The sequence below is a fragment of the Chelonia mydas genome, chromosome 22 (genome assembly GCF_015237465.2).
Source record: "Chelonia mydas isolate rCheMyd1 chromosome 22, rCheMyd1.pri.v2, whole genome shotgun sequence".
Taxonomy (NCBI): Eukaryota; Metazoa; Chordata; order Testudines; family Cheloniidae; genus Chelonia; species Chelonia mydas.
This window is the reverse complement of record NC_051262.2, coordinates 11,384,056-11,399,608: the sequence shown is the minus strand read 5'-3', so window position 1 is coordinate 11,399,608 and position 15,553 is coordinate 11,384,056. Positions and strand designations below refer to the sequence as shown.

Sequence of the window (15,553 nt, the reverse complement as noted above, 5' to 3'; positions counted from 1 at the left end):
GTGTTCAAATAATTCCAGTTTAATTGAACCCCATTGTTTTAAACATTATTGCCAGTGGAACAGCTAAGTGACTCATCCTGAAGTTTCAAAAGCAACCAGTGATTTCAGGTGGCTCAGATTTTAGGTGACCAACTTAGACTCTTTAAAGGGATCAGATATTCCGGAAATGTTGGGCACCTGCTCTCAGAAGAGTAGGCCTCTCTAAGCTGTGGCATGTTGGAGACTCAAAATGTGAGCCATCCAAAACTGTTAGGCACGTATGAAAGTTTAGCTCTGTGATCCTGTCAGGTGCACCTAGCTATAGAGAAGTCTACAGCAATAAAAGGATGAAGTGCAACCAAAAATCCAGATAAAAATATCGCATTCAAAGTTTAACAGCAAAGATTCAAAGTGAGATTAACAGCAAATAGCATTAACCGAGTGCACTTCAATCAAGTCTTAGTGTAAATTACTACTGGTTAATATTTATTTTGCAGTAGCATCAAGAGGCCTCAATTTGTATTGGGACCACATACAGAGACAGTCTTTTTGACCTTATCAGAACATTTCTGGGAAATGTATTGATTTTGACCAAAAAGTTTTCCAAAGGAAAATGTCTGACCAGCTCTACTGCATACAAGTGTCCCCGTTCTCTATTTATATGGGGGTCGGGGGGGAGGTGAAAGAATGAATAGTAACCTCATAGAATATTGTGCTGTTTCTGGTCCTGATACTGCATTCTGTTTGGAGCAAGTGTAAGGTTCTGCCTGCGTGGCTCAGGCTGCAGGACTGGGTCGTCCACAGGAGCATAAAAGACACCTCCTCCAGCTACCACCTAGCGGAGCTGTCCTGTTGTCTTGGAGCTGAAGGTCTATGGTATTATGCTAAGTCCAGGGCAAGTTCAGAACTGCCAGGAGCAGAGCTCTACCTGTAAAGCCAGACTCCACATTCCAAGGATTTACAGTGGTGGTAATTGTTAAGGGCATCATTTTCAAGTGTCCACTGATTTTTTTAGTGCCGGGCTTTTCGGGACCCCTACCTGAGATGCCTGGAGCTTGATTTTGAAAGGCTCTGAGCCGCCACTGCTCCAGCTGACTTCTGAACGTTCTTACTGACTTCTTTGTTCCCACTGACTTCCGGATACCCAGAACCACTGAACCTCAGGGCTCAGATCAGTCAGTCAGCTCAGAGGCACGTAAAATTAGATGGAACTTTTGAAAATCCTCCCCCCACCACCGCAATTTCTATAAAAGAAAATCAACTTGAATATAAAGAATGGGGCAAGTTCTGGTTGGTTGCAAAAATGCCCCTTAAAAGAAAGTACAATAAGGCTGCAGAAGGAACTACGCTGTAGTCCCATGTTCTGGGTGGCGGCACCCCATCCCCCACAGACCTCCCCTCAGCCTGCACACATTATTTATGCCAGGAGTGTGAATAATATGCACAGGAGGAAGTAATTAATTGCTACTGGAGATTCAAGGGGCATATGCCCACAAATATGCAAGCCCATGCCTTTCCTAATGCTTATGCACCTCTGTGCCTTCTGTTGCAGAGATCCTGTGAAATACGCGCACTCTCTCTGTTTTAAGGCAACCACAATCAGGGTGGGAAAACATCTGCCCTCAAACTCTCTCATGTGGGGTTCTTGGGTTTATTGGCAGGAGCATAGATCCACATGGTAGTCATAATGTAGCCCATTGTGTGAGTTACTGCAAATAGGTTAAATCAATAAAACAGTGAAACTCTTCAGTTCTTGTATCAAATAACACCCATATCTAATGCTTCCAGGATTCCATTCTGATCCCAGAAGGTCCTGCCTATTTGATGCCTTCACTTCCTGGGTATCCAAACATGCTTCCCAAAGGAAAAAGGGCCAAGATATTAGTTTTCTTTTTATAAAATATTTGCGGGAATTTAGTGGTGGTGAAAGGTGCCAGATTGACCAACCTCAGAGTCTGGAGTTCTCACCCTACACAAGAGAATCAGCACAGGCAAGCTTCCTCCTCAGCGTATCTCAGCCCTGACCTCATGGGCCATTTGTAGGGAGGCAAGGGGGATTCTGCTTAGCTACAGTGATGAGAGTGCCAACAAGGCGGCCAATTAATGCTGACTATGTTGGCAAGCTGGAGTGAGACCACCAGACTGTTCCAATGTGTCACACAACAGCCATCAGATGGAAACAATTTCAAGGCCAGATCTTCAGCTGGTGTAAACTGGCATAATTCCACTGAAGTCAAGGAGAGCTACGCTGATTTACAACAATGGTCTGGATTCAAACCAACCGCCAAGAGTTGTAAGGCCCTATTTTACATGCCAACCCCTGCCCTCCCAATATTCCAGTTGGTTTTTATTTTCTGCAAGTTGGCACAGGAGAGCCTGCTGGACTTTGAGTCAGTACCAAAGCCATCGTTGGCAAGAACTTGAAGAATAATGATGGGTTAAGGAGAAAAGCACCCATAAAAACTAAATTAAAAAATCCCACCTCACTTAGCATTAGACATTGGACTTGGACGCTGAGTTCCGTTCAGAGAAAAACGGCCGTTTTTTAAGGCGGTTCTTTATGTAGTGAAATTCTCCTGGGATTTTGGGTTTCATACACATGGTTACTCAAAGCTAGGAGGACCTTCAAATTCTGTGCAACCACAGAAGAGTTAGAGTATGTCAGAAAGGAAAACCTACTAGAATGCGCCATATTGGTATATATGTATATATAGACATACGTATGGAGGCCCAGCTGAGATGGAGGCAGAGCTGAGTATGGCCTGTAATGCAGCAGACAACTCACCCCACCTCTGCTTAGTAGAGCTGACTGAAAAGGGGGTAATTATTTTTCCATTAACAAATTTAAATTTTCCCCAAAATTTTCCATGAAAATGTTTCATATTTTAGACAAGAAAACCAATCCAAACGAAACAACACTTTTCAGTCTTTCGAGTCTCCCCTTTTCTCTCTCCTCCCCTCTTCCCCACGCCCCAGGGCAAAGTGAAAGGGGCGGGGGAGGAGGGGGGAAGAGGCAAGAAAGGAGTGTGCCAGACAAAATGGGAAAATGTTTTGATTTTCAAAAAATGAACATTTTTCAGTTTTTAACTAAAAAACCCAAACCATTAAAAAAAAAACAGTTTAAAAAAAAATAAAAAAATTCAACCATCTTTACTCCTAGTAGCCTGGTATACAAGCTGAATGGGAAAGAGACAGAATGCAACTCAGTTGTACCTTATATCAAATAAACCCCTCTGTTCTGATAAATTAGACCACATGCCCTCAAGAGCAAGGGGCTGTCTTTATCACTGTCTTTTGTACTGGACACATGAATAAGAATAAGAATTGATGACAGGTGGACCATTCCTAATTCACAATCTGAGCTCCCTGCCCCAATGTGGGGGGGGAGGGGTAGATGTAACATTTGGATCCAGGGGGATGGGGAAGGTTTATAATTTGTATGTTATTTGGATTGCAGTAGCAGACAGTCCCCATTGTACTAAGTACTATACAAACACAACAGGTGTCTAGAGGCCAGAGTGTCTAGAAAAGTCTAGGCTCCCATTGTGTTACTCAGCACACATGCATTGCAGAACAGTGCTCTGTGGAGTTCCAATTTGATTTGTACACTCAGATTTTCAGGGGTTTAATCTGGATCGTTAAGAAAGAGGACTTGTTTTTAAAGAAAGAAATGGAGTTTCGAAAAAGCATTCCTAAGAGAAATAGGGGTATGTGTGTGGGGAGGAAGGGGGGCACCCTCCTTGAGAAACACTCAGGTAAAAGTGGTGTCAAATTATTTGTCAATAGCTCCTCTCGTTTGGGGTACAAAAGACTCCCCCAAAAAAGGACCACACAATAAAAGGAAAGCCTGTCTGAAGTACTGTGTTTTGCACATTGTTAAACTGAAGCAATCTGTTCTAGTGAACCCTTTTCAAAGAGGCCATTTCTGTGTGAAAAAGCCAGTTGTGCAGAGCTGGAAGGCACACAGCTGTAGACAGCTGTGGGGCTGGTCCTGTTACAGAATCATTTTAAGAGGGAATTCTGGCATGCCGACGGGAGGCCCGAGAAGGGTTGCTTGGCTGGAAAGTACAGTTTGCTTCTGTATTAGCTGGGATGCATTCACCTTCCTTCGCTGCTCAATTTAACGAATAGGGAGCTTGTTGAAGCTAAATTAGTCAGAACTGGAGCTTTTTTTAAAAAAAAATAATTCTAATTTTTTTTTTTTTGCAAAAATTTCCCTGCAGTGACCTCTTTCTCCTGGCAAGCTTCCAAATCATTCCAAGGATTCTACTGCTCTGTCAGTATCACCCTGTGCCTGGTATGAATAAATCCACCACTCCCCAGTGCTTAAGGAGAATTCTGCTGCTCCATGTGTTTCTAAATCGTTCCACACTTTCCTCTGAGGACAAGCCAATACCAAAAGGGTGCATCTGTTCTGTACTCTTGCTCTTTCCAACAATGCAAAACCACACACATTGCTATTATTAATTACTTGTATTACAGTAGTGGCTAGAACCCCATTTGAGATCCCCTCAGAGCAGCAAAATGAGGAGGGAGCCAGGTCCACCATGTCAAAAATGCTTTTTTGTATAAGACCAGAAGGGTTCTTTAACCACCTAATGCCCATGAGGAATATCACCAGGTGCCTAGCTAATTAAGGTGAACCAGGGCAGTAGCCCTGCTATGCTGAAAGACGGCTATGTGTGGTTTTCGGAACAGCTGAAAACTATCGTGAGGAGCAAACATCAAACCAAATCACCTTCCCCGTGCTGAGGGCAACTAGTCTTCACGGGCTCTGCAATGCCAATGTAACGCCATTCTCCTGGTGGGTCACTGGCACAGGGATCAAACCTGATACTCAGAATCTGATCTAAAAGCGTATGCCTCTACTACTCGAGCTAAAAGACCCAGTGTTGTAGTCGTCTTGGTCCCAGGATATTAGAGAGACAAGCTGCTCTCTCTAAAAGACCCAGAGCAGTTTGCCACAGATGATGGAGACATATCAACATCTAAATGTGTGCCAGCTACCACTAGAGGGGGAGACAAAGTGTGAGTAACAGCAACATGACTTACTTCACTTCATTGCTGGTTTCTGAACTGTCTGTGAGACTCAGGTAGGGTGACCAGATGTCCCAATTTTATAGGGACAGTCCTGATTTTTCGGTCTTTTTCTTATATAGGCTCCTATTACTCCCGACCCCCTGTCCTGATTTTTCACACTTGCTATCTGGTCACCCTAGGCTCAGGGCAGAAAAGAACCAACCTGGAGCTGGTAGCCATGTGTGTGAACACCATCCCCTTGGAATTGGGGCGTTTGCAGTGATGTGGGCGGGGGAGACAAGTGGAGAGCTTATCCAGCTGGGAAGGGAAGGAAGCAGGAGTGAGGAAAGAGTTTGGTCCATGTTACAGATGGTGCTCGAAGGACAATTATGGAAAATATTATTTGCCCTGCAGTTGGAGGGTTAATGGGATTTAAGCTTTCATCTTCCCAAAAAACATGCTGAAAACTTAGCCAAAGGCATATTTAAACAGTTTGCTAGTAAAACAATGCAATTTGGCTTTTGTTGTGTTGTTGTTGTTAAGAGGAACCTCATAGGAATTCTGTAAAATTCTGCCCACAAAAGCAATTTGTGTATTTTTAATGCTGCTCCTGCATTAGAAATATGTTTGTTTTTAAATGCACTTTTTATTGTTTTCATTGTATGCACATTAAATACAAGATCAAAAGCAATTCATGAAGCTGGGCATCAAAAACCAAGTTTCATTCTCTAAAGAAGTGGCAGCAAACATGGGAGTGTAGGAAAGAACCAAGGTTCCTTCTCTCAGAGGGTAAAAATAATGGCCCTGATTCTTCACTACTTTGAACCTTGGGTAGTTATTTATAGCAATGCAAAGGGAAGGTAAAACGCTACCAATGGTGTGAGTGCATTGATAGCATATCACATCCACTTTGCACATGTGAATATGTCAACTAGACCTGGCTGAACTTTTTCAAGTGAAAAAAAGGTCTTTCTCCCCCTCCCCCCATCAAACAGCCTTCTTGGAAAAAACTAAATATTGCATGAAAATGTTCCAACATTAATTACAATTATTTGTTCCTCCACAACATTTCCCATGTTATTTTTAAACAAATATTTAACCAGCAATTTTTTTATCAAACTCTTGTTCAAGATGGCCTGGGCTATTGGACATTTCCATTTGTGGAAAAGCTTGCTCTCTTATTTTTGGTCAATGGAAAATTCAGAAAATGATTTCAATAAAACACTGGGTAAATATATTACAAAAAATTGAATGAAAGATGGAAAATAGCTCTGTTCTGAATCCTGTGAAACAGAAACAACTTCAATATTTAGAAATTTTTCAGAACCCACTTTTTAGAAATTCTCTCTGACAACACAAGTGACAAAGTAATGGAGCATCAGGCCCCGAGGTTTATTTCACTTTTTAGGTATTGGATTGCAACATGGAAAACTTGCAAAGCTATAACAGAAAGCAGACCAAAGATAAGTCTTGTAGTTAGCACAGGGTCACTGAATCAAGAGATTTGGATTCTACTCCCAGCTCCCGCTCTAGCTTGATTGTTCAACTTCATACTAGTCTCTTCACCTCTCTATGCTTCAGTTTCCCCACCTGTAAAATGGGAATAAAAATACTTGGTGGGGGGGCCGAGGGGTTGAAGCTTAGTTCTTTGATGTTTGAAATGTGTTTTGCAGTCCTACAATGGAAGGCAGTAGAGAACTACAAAGAATTTTTATTATTAGATTTGTATAGCCTTATTATGACGACAAGTATCGTGGCACAAAAGTGGTCAAGATCTCATTTTCAACAGCAAAATGGCACTTCAGACGGCTGCGCCTGTGCGAACAGCGCCACCTTCTGAATCACAACCCTTCTTGTGGCAGTAAAGAGTAATTTAACGGTAACTGTGCCCTTTACAAGAAAGCATCATCACGAAATGAGACCAGCTGTTTGTGGCATGAATACAAAGCTGGCTAAAAAGAAACCAACACAGCAATACAGAGTAATAGCAAAAATGGTAAAACCTCTGGATTTTGAATTGGACCTGTGTCAGTAGGATCTTCATGTATCCATCTGTGCATGTTAAGTAATAAGTTCAGTACATTAAGTAAAGGTCAGAGTTACTGGGATTTGGGGGTGGGGGAATAGTACAAGGTATGGCCCTGCATTCCCTCACACTTCATGAAATCCTGTCTCCAAATAGTAAAACAAATGAGGAAAGCAGCAAGCTGCCTCCTGCAACAATTCTAGAGCAGCTGTAAATGTTTTATTGCGTAAGTGCATGCAGCTACAATCTGAGCAAATACAGTGCAGAAAGCAGACTTCCAGACCTTCTTTTAAGAAAGACAAGCTGATGTGGTTGGGCAAACATTCCTAATGAAAATCAGAATTGCACTGATGAACTGACGTTTGTGCAGCACATTGGAGTAAAGCGCTATAGGTGAAATTCACTCCTGTGCAGAATGCCAACAAAGGCCTATGCAGTTGGACCTCTTAAATCCCATCTAAGCCCTTAAAATAGGGGTTCAATGGGACTTGAATATGCACACCGGCGCCCCTCTTATTGTTTATGATGATGAAATCCACCACCTCCATGGCTACTGCATGACCAGCCAACTAGCTATCCATTGCAACTACTGACTCATCTTTGTTCATGCTTCAGCTGCTACAAACTAACGCAAGATTCATCCCGTGCTTAGGGTGCCAGCCTGGAAGAGTCCGGAGACTGAGATTTAACACCCTGCTCCACCACTGATTTCTTGCGGGACCTTAATCAAGTCCCTTCTAGGCGCTCTGTGCCTCAGTTCCCCACCTGCAAAAGGAGAACAGCACTTTCCTAATTCACAGTGGGGTTATGAGAATAAATACATCAAAGATGCTGAGGTGTTCAGGCAATATATTAATAGGGGTCATTAACAGTACCTAAGACAGATATACACAGCCCTCCAGTGGACCAAGTCCAATGTCAGATAACAAGCTTCTCACAGCAAGAGTTCAAATGAAATGGAAATAAGGCTCCTGCAATCAGAAGATTCCTCTGTGGGTGTAAATTAGCATCACTTCATAGATATCTATGCAGCCATATTGACTCATATCAGCTGAGGATCTAGCCCAGAATGTAACTACTGAAAGCTTTTGCATGGTCCCAGTGCTCTCACATCTAACTCTAATTCAGTCATCTTGAAGCCTGCAGTTAAGATTTCCATGATGCTGAAGACCCACAGTGGAATAAATTTACATGTGTTGGTGTCAGAAAGCGAAATATTCCAGACTGAATCTTACCTGCAGTCCTTGCAGAAGGTCTAATCTCCCCTGGGAGTCCCATGTGCCCAAGGATGTAACAGGTCCCTCGGTGTAAAATCTGTATCCTAAAAAGAACCATTTATATTAAATGTACCAAAAGGTTAAGCGAGACTTGAGAAGAGTTACTACTAATGTAGACCTTGAACTTGCAAAACCATATGCATACGCATGATTTTAAACAAATGAGTAGCCCCATCACATTCAATAGAACTACCCACATGCTTCATAGATCTTAAGGACAGAAGGACCCATTAGATTCATCTAGTCCTGTATAACACAGACCATAGATTGTCACTCAGTTACCCTCTGTATTGAGCCAAGTAACTGGTGTTTGACTAAAGAGCACTCATTCCAGAAAGGAATCTAATCATGAAGACATGGAGATTCCACCACTTTTCTTGGTAGTTTGTTCCAATGGTTAAATCACCCTCATAGTTTAAAAAAAAAAAAAAAAGGTGACTTTTTTTCTAATTTGAGTTTGTCTGGCTTTAACTTCCAGCCATTGGTTCTTGTTACAGCTTTCTCAACTAAGTTAAACAGTCCTTTTAGAGCCTGGTATTTTCTCCCCATGAGGGTACTTATACACTGTAATCAAGTCACCTTCAGCGTTCTTTTTGATAAGATAAACTGTTTGAGTTTCTTAAGTCTCTCAATGAAAGAAATTTTTTCCAGACCTCAAATAAGTGGTCTCTCTCTTCCATGCATTCTCTCCAGTTTTTCAACATCTTTTTTAAAGTATATACACCAGAAATGTATGCTGAGCTTGAAGTTAAGCATGGATGCAAGTCTTTGCAAGATCAGTGTCTTAATCTGACGTTTCAAGGAAGCTAAATTTTCCAGATTGAGTAATGTTTATGGTTTAATAAAGTGAATCCAATCTAGAGAGGATCATCACTGGAGGTAAACAAATAATGAAAAACAATTTCCTCGTGAGAAAGTTTCTTTTCCTTTAATGCTTTTTATTTACTATTAGGGCTGTCAAGTGATTAAAAAAAATTAATCACGATTAATCGCACTGTTAAACAATAATAGAATACCATTTATTTAAATATTTTTGAATGTTTTCTACATTTTCAAATATATTGATTTCAATTACAACACAATACAAAGTGTACAGTGCTCACTTTGTATTTATTTTTGATTACAAGTATTTGCACTGTAAAAAAACAAAAAAAAAATAGTATTTTTCAATTCAACCAATACAAGTACTGTAGTGCAATCTCTTTATCATGAAAGTTGAACTTACAAATGTAGAATTATGTACAAAAAATAACTGCATTCAAAAATAAAACAGTGTAAAACTTAAGACCCTACAAGTCCAATCAGTCCTACTCCTTGTTCAGCCAATCACTTAGCCCTGGTCTACACTAGGACTTTAGGTCGAATTTAGCAGCATTAAATCGATGTAAACCTGCACCCGTCCACACGATGAAGCCCTTTATTTCGACTTAAAGGGCTCTTAAAATCGATTTCCTTACTCCACCCCCAACAAGGGGATTAGCGCTTAAATCGGCCTTGCCGGGTCGAATTTGGGGTACTGTGGACACAATTCGACGGTATTGGCCTCCTGGAGCTATCCCAGAGTGCTCCATTTTGACCGCTCTGGACAGCACTCTCAACTCAGATGCACTGGCCAGGTAGACAGGAAAAGAACCGCGAACTTTTGAATCTCATTTCCTGTTTGGCCAGCGTGGCATGCTGCAGGTGACCATGCAGAGCTCATCAGCAGAGGTGACCATAATGGAGTCTCAGAATCGCAAAAGAGCTCCAGCATGGACCGAACGGGAGGTACGGGATCTGATCGCTGTATGGGGAGAGGAATCCGTGCTATCAGAACTCCGTTCCAGTTTTCGAAATGCCAAAACCTTTGTCAAAATCTCTCAGGGCATGAAGGACAGAGGCAATAACAGGGACCCGAAGCAGTGCCGCGTGAAACTGAAGGAGCTGAGGCAAGCCTACCAGAAAACCAGAGAGGCGAACGGCCGCTCCGGGTCAGAGCCCCAAACATGCCGCTTCTATGATGAGCTGCATGTCATTTTAGGGGGTTCAGCCACCACTACCCCAGCCGTGTTGTTTGACTCCTTCAATGGAGATGGAGGCAATACGGAAGCAGGTTTTGGGGACGAAGAAGATGATGATGATGATGAGGTTGTAGATAGCTCACAGCAAGCAAGCAGAGAAACCGGTTTTCCCGACAGCCAGGAACTGTTTCTCACCCTGGACCTGGAGCCAGTACCCCCCGAACCCACCCAAGGCTGCCTCCTGGACCCAGTAGGCGGAGAAGGGACCTCCGGTGAGTGTACCTTTTAAAATACTATACATGGTTTAAAAGCAAGCATGTGAAAGGATTACTTTGCCCTGGCATTCGCGGCTCTCCTGGATATACTCCCAAAGCCTTTGCAAAAGGTTTCTGGGGAGGGCAGACTTATTGCGTCTTTCATGGTAGGACACTTTACCACTCCAGGCCAGTAACACATACTCGGGAATCATTGTACAACAAAGCATTGCAGTGTATGTTTGCTGGCGTTCAAACAACATCCGTTCTTTATCTCTCTGTGTTATCCTCAGGAGAGTGAGATCTAATCCATGGTCACCTGGTTGAAATAGGGTGCTTTTCTTCAGGGGACACTCAGAGGAGCCCATTCCTGCTGGGCTGTTTGCCTGCGGCTGAACAGAAATGTTCCCCGCTGTTAGCCACGGGGAGGGGGGAGGGTTGAGGGGGTAGCCACGCGGTGGGGGGAGGCAAAATGCGACCTTGTAACGAAAGCACATGTGCTATGTATGTAATGTTAACAGCAAGGTTTACCCTGAAAGAGTGTAGCCAGTGTTTTATAAAATGTGTCTTTTTAAATACCGCTGTCCCTTTTTTTTTCTCCACCAGCTTCAATGATCACAGGATCTTCTCCTTCCCAGAGGCTAGTGAAGATTAGAAAGAAAAAAAAACGCACTCGAGATGAAATGTTCTCCGAGCTCATGCTGTCCTCCCACACTGACAGAGCACAGACGAATGCGTGGAGGCAAATAATGTCAGAGTGCAGGAAAGCACAAAATGACCGGGAGGAGAGGTGGCGGGCTGAAGAGAGTAAGTGGCAGGCTGAAGAGAGTAAGTGGCGGGCTGAAGAGACGGCTGAAGCTCGAATGTGGCGGCAGCGTGATGAGAGGAGGCAGGATTCAATGCTGAGGCTGCTGGAGGACCAACCAGTATGCTCCAGTGTATGGTTGAGCTGCAGCAAAGGCAGCTGGAGCACAGACTGCCACTACAGCCCCTGTGTAACCAACTGCCCTCCTCCCCAAGTTCCATAGCCTCCACACCCAGACGCCCAAGAACATGGTGGGGGGGCCACCGGCCAACCAGCCACTCCGCCACAGAGGATTGCCCAAAAAAAAGAAGGCTGTCATTCAATAAATTTTAAAGTTGTAAACTTTTAAAGTGCTGTGTGGCATTTTCCTTCCCTCCTCCACCACCCCTCCTGGGCTACCTTGGTAGTCATCCCCCTATTTGTGTGATGAATGAATAAAGAATGCATGAATGTGAAGCAACAATGACTTTATTGCCTCTGCAAGCGGTGATCGAAGGGAGGAGGGGAGGGTGGTTAGCTTACAGGGAAGTAGAGTGAACCAAGGGGCGGGGGGTTTCATCAAGGAGAAACAAACAGAACTTTCACACCGTAGCCTGGCCAGTCATGAAACTGGTTTTCAAAGCCTCTCTGATGCGTACCGCGCCCTCCTGTGCTCTTCTAACCGCCCTGGTGTCTGGCTGCGCGTAACCAGCAGCCAGGCGATTTGCCTCAACCTCCCACCCCGCCATAAACGTCTCCCCCTTACTCTCACAGATATTGTGGAGCAGCAAACAGTAATAACAGTGGGAATATTGGTTTCGCTGAGGTCTAACCAAGTCAGTAAACTGTGCCAGCGCGCCTTTAAATGTCCAAATGCACATTCTACCACCATTCTGCACTTGCTCAGCCTGTAGTTGAACAGCTCCTGACTACTGTCCAGGCTGCCTATGTATGGCTTCATGAGCCATGGCATTAAGGGGTAGGCTGGGTCCCCAAGGATACATATAGGCATTTCAACATCCCCAACAGTTATTTTCTGGTCTGGGAATAAAGTCCCTTCTTGCAGCTTTTGAAACAGACCAGAGTTCCTGAAGATGCGAGCGTCATGTACCTTTCCCGGCCATCCCACGTTGATGTTGATGAAACGTCCCTTGTGATCCACCAGAGCTTGCAGCACTATTGAAAAGTACCCCTTGCGGTTTATCTACCCACCGGCTTGGTGCTCCGGTGCCAAGATAGGGATATGGGTTCCGTCTATGGCCCCACCACAGTTACGGAATCCCATTGCAGCAAAGCCATCCACTATGACCTGCACATTTCCCAGGGTCACTACCCTTGATATCAGCAGATCTTTGATTGCGTGGGCTACTTGCATCACAGCAGCCCCAACAGTAGATTTGCCCACTCCAAATTGATTCCCAACTGACCAGTAGCTGTCTGGCGTTGCAAGCTTCCACAGGGCTATCGCCACTCGCTTCTCAACTGTGAGGGCTGCTCTCATCTTGATATTCATGCGCTTCAGGGCAGGGGAAAGCAAGTCACAAAGTTCCATGAAAGTGCCCTTACGCATGCGAAAGTTTCGCAGCCACTGGGAATCATCCCAGACCTGCAACACTATGCGGTCCCACCAGTCTGTGCTTGTTTCCCAGGCCCAGAATCGGCGTTCCACAGCATGAACCTACCCCATTAGCACCATGATGCATGCATTGGCAGGGCCCATGCTTTCAGAGAAATCTGTGTCCATGTCCTGATCACTCACGTGACCGCGCTGACGTCGCCTCCTCGCCCGGTATCGCTTTGCCAGGTTCTGGTGCTGCATATACTGCTGGATAATGCGTGTGGTGTTTAATGTGCTCCTAATTGCCAAAGTGAGCTGAGCGGCCTCCATGCTTGCCTTGGTATGGCGTCCGCACAGAAAAAAGGCGCGGAATGATTGTCTGCCGTTGCTCTGACGGAGGGAGGGGCGACTGACGACACGGCTTACAGGGTTGGCTTCAGGGAGCTAAAATCAACAAAGGGGGTGGCTTTACATCAAGGAGTATTTCAGGCAGGACTTCACGGAGGGTTCCAATAAGAAATGGTGCACCTAAGTTATTGTTCTTATTGGAACAAGGAGGTTAGCCTGGCCTCTGATTGATACATGGCTAGATTTACCTCGCTGCACCTTCTCTGTGAGTGACTGCAGTGTGACCTAGAGAAATGAGTCCCCTAGATGGGGGAGGAGGCAAATGAGTACAAAACAAATCTGGTCTATTTCTTGTTTTGATCCACTCCATCTATCTTTTACATCTTTGGCTGGCAGCAGACGGTGCAGAAGGACTGCATGCCATCCACATCTCATGGCTGCTCGGCAGAAGATGGTACAGTACGACTGCTAGCCATCCTCATCTCTTGCCTGCCTGGCAGAAGATGGTGCAATATGACTGCTAGCCATCGTCATCTCTTGCCTGCCCGGCAGAAGATGGTACAGTACGACTGCTAGCAATCCGTATTGCCTGCCTGCTCACCATAAGACGGTTCAATAGGACTGACTGCAGGACTAAAGAGAATGACCTGGTCAAGTCACTCCAAATTTAGTCCCTGCGCCCATGTCTGCCCAGGCGCTCCCAGCCAACGTGGCCAGGAGCACCTCGGACATGATGAGGACGGCTACCAGTCATACTGCACCGTCTGCTGCCAGAAGGCAATGGGTTGCTGCTACTGTGTAGCAATGCCGTACCGCGTCTGCCAGCACCCAGGAGACATACGGTGACGGTGAGCTGAGCGGGCTCCATGCTTGCCGTGGTATGGCGTCAGCACAGGTAACTCAGGAAAAAAGGCGCGAAACGATTGTCTGCCCTTGCCTTCACAGAGGGAGGGAGGGAACGGGGGCCTGACAATATGTACCCAGAACCACCCGCGACAATGTTTTAGCCCAATCAGAGTGCTCCATTGTGACTGCTCTGGACAGCACTCTCAACTCAGATGCACGATTGTTTGCCGTTGCTCTGACGCAGGGAGGGGCGACTGACGACACGGCTTACAGGGTTGGCTTCAGGGAGCTAAAAATCAACAAAGGGGGTGGCTTTACATCAAGGAGTATTTCAGGCAGGACTTCACGGAGGGTTCCAATAAGAAATGGTGCACCTAAGTTATTGTTCTTATTGGAACAAGGAGGTTAGCCTGGCCTCTGATTGATACATGGCTAGATTTACCTCGCTGCACCTTCTCTGTGAGAGACTGCAGTGTGACCTAGAGGAATGAGTCCCCTAGATGGGGGAGGAGGCAAATGAGTACAAAACAAATCTGGTCTATTTCTTGTTTTGATCCACTCCATCTATCTTTTACATCTTTGGCTGGCAGCAGACGGTGCAGAAGGACTGCATGCCATTCACATCTCTTGCCTGCCCGGCAGAAGATGGTACAATAGGACTGCTAGCAATCCATATTGCCTGCCTGCTCACCATAAGACGGTTCAATAGGACTGACTGCCGGACTTAAGAGAATGACCTGGTCAAGTCACTAAAAATTTAGTCCCTGCGCCCATGTCTGCCCAGGCGCTCCCAGCCGACGCGGCCAGGAGCACCTTGGACATGACGATGATGGCTACCAGTCGTATTGTACCGTCTGCTTCCACAAGGCAGTGGGTTGCTGCTACTGTGTAGCAATGCAGTACCGCGTCTGCCAGCACCCAGGAGACACACGGTGACGGTTACCTGAGCGGGCTCCATGCTTGCCGTGGTATGGCGTCCGCACAGGTAACTCAGGAAAAAAGGCGCGAAACGATTGTCTGCCCTTGCTTTCACGGAGGGAGGGAGGGAGGGAAGGGGGGACTGACGATATGTACCCAGAACCACCCGCGACAATGTTTTAGCCCCATCAGGCATTGGGATCTCAACCCAGAATTCCAATGGGCAGCGGAGACTGCGGGAACTGTGGGATAGCTACCCACAGTGCAACGCTCCGGAAGTCGACTCTAGCCTCGGTACTGTGGAAGCACTCCGCCGAGTTAATGCACTTAATGCACTTCTGTGGGGACACACACACTTGAATATATAAAACCGATTTCTAAAAAACCAACTTCTATAAATTCGACCTTATTCCGTAGTGTAGACATACCCTTAGACAAACAAGTTTGTTTACATTTGCAGAAGATAATGCTGCCCGCTTCTTGTTTACAATGTCACCTGAAACTGAGAACAGGCATTTGCATGGCACTGACGTAGCCGGCGTCA

The 15,553-nt window shown here is 45.2% G+C and overlaps 1 long non-coding RNA gene across 2 annotated transcripts in view; it reads right to left on the bottom strand.

Annotated features, from left to right (window-relative positions):
* The window catches only part of LOC122463527, a 203,773-nt gene that overhangs the window by 123,879 nt on the left and 64,341 nt on the right, over positions 1–15,553 (bottom strand). Inside the window, exons 2-3 of one of the 2 annotated variants that reach the window (XR_006286972.1) lie at positions 8,260–8,345; positions 6,852–7,789 (exon numbers count right to left, since the gene is read on the bottom strand). This is a non-coding gene — a long non-coding RNA (uncharacterized LOC122463527). Of the gene's footprint in view, positions 1–6,851; positions 7,790–8,259; positions 8,346–15,553 lie in introns of those variants that run through there. The other variant, XR_006286971.1, reaches the window with a different exon arrangement.